This window comes from Gymnoscopelus braueri (assembly GCF_963280865.1).
Source record: "Gymnoscopelus braueri genome assembly, chromosome: 14".
Lineage (NCBI taxonomy): Eukaryota > Metazoa > Chordata > Actinopteri > Myctophiformes > Myctophidae > Gymnoscopelus > Gymnoscopelus braueri.
Genome location: NC_137619.1, coordinates 48,294,993 through 48,295,951, shown reverse-complemented (window position 1 = coordinate 48,295,951; position 959 = coordinate 48,294,993).

The window sequence follows — 959 nt, the reverse complement described above, 5'->3', positions numbered from 1 at the left end:
GATAAAGCGGTTAAAATGATTGTGATGCTGCATTAACTACTTTAGCTAGGGACCCCCTGGAACCCCCCCTGGAACCCCCCCCAAGGACCCCACTTTGAGAACCATGGCAAATAGCTGATTTACAAGCTATGGCTGGACAATAATGTCAGTATACTGATATACTACTACATATCATCAGGACTTTGGGATTTTGTAATATGACAAAAGAGTTTTCCTGGTTTTAACCACTTTTGTCCTATTTTATACTTTAAAATGCTCAAGTTTGCAAGCTCGCAGCACAATGTGAGATGTTGTGAGCTATAACTTATAGATCAGCTAATTTAGCTACTTTGGGGGGGGAAATGGGGTCACAAATCACAATGGATATTATAGTCACAACGGGTAATACTGTAATATTTATACAAGGAGGAGGAGGAGGAGGAGGAGGAGGAGGAGGGATGATACAGGTAAAATAATGTATCAATCGATAACGGTAGCCATTGCAGTGGTTCTCAAAGTGTGGTCCAGGGACCCCTAGGGGTCCTTGAGGAGTTAATGGACCAGTAAGGGTCCACTTGGTAGTAAGTAAGTAAGTAAGTAAGTAAGTAAGTAAGTAAGTAAGTAAGTAAGTAAAAGTAAATAAATACATAATATCATATATCAAATTGGGGGTCCTTGCAATTAAAATGTGTAACCCACTGGGTTTATGGTACTACTACAGTATACTAGGCAACTACATCAACTAATAGTTGGCAGGTCAGAATGATGCCCTGCATGCCATGCATGCTGGTGGACTTCACCGTCGGCTGTGGAAAGCCCCCCTCCATGTGGAGCCCCCCCATGCCCTGCCTCCCTTCTCTGCTCCTACAGCTTGTCGTTGTGGATCAGCAGCCTAGACCAGCGTTGCCATGTCCGCTTATTATAAGCGACTTTGGGCTGTTTCTTCTGTAAAGTTGCTTGCCAAATATTGGTTAGTTTTT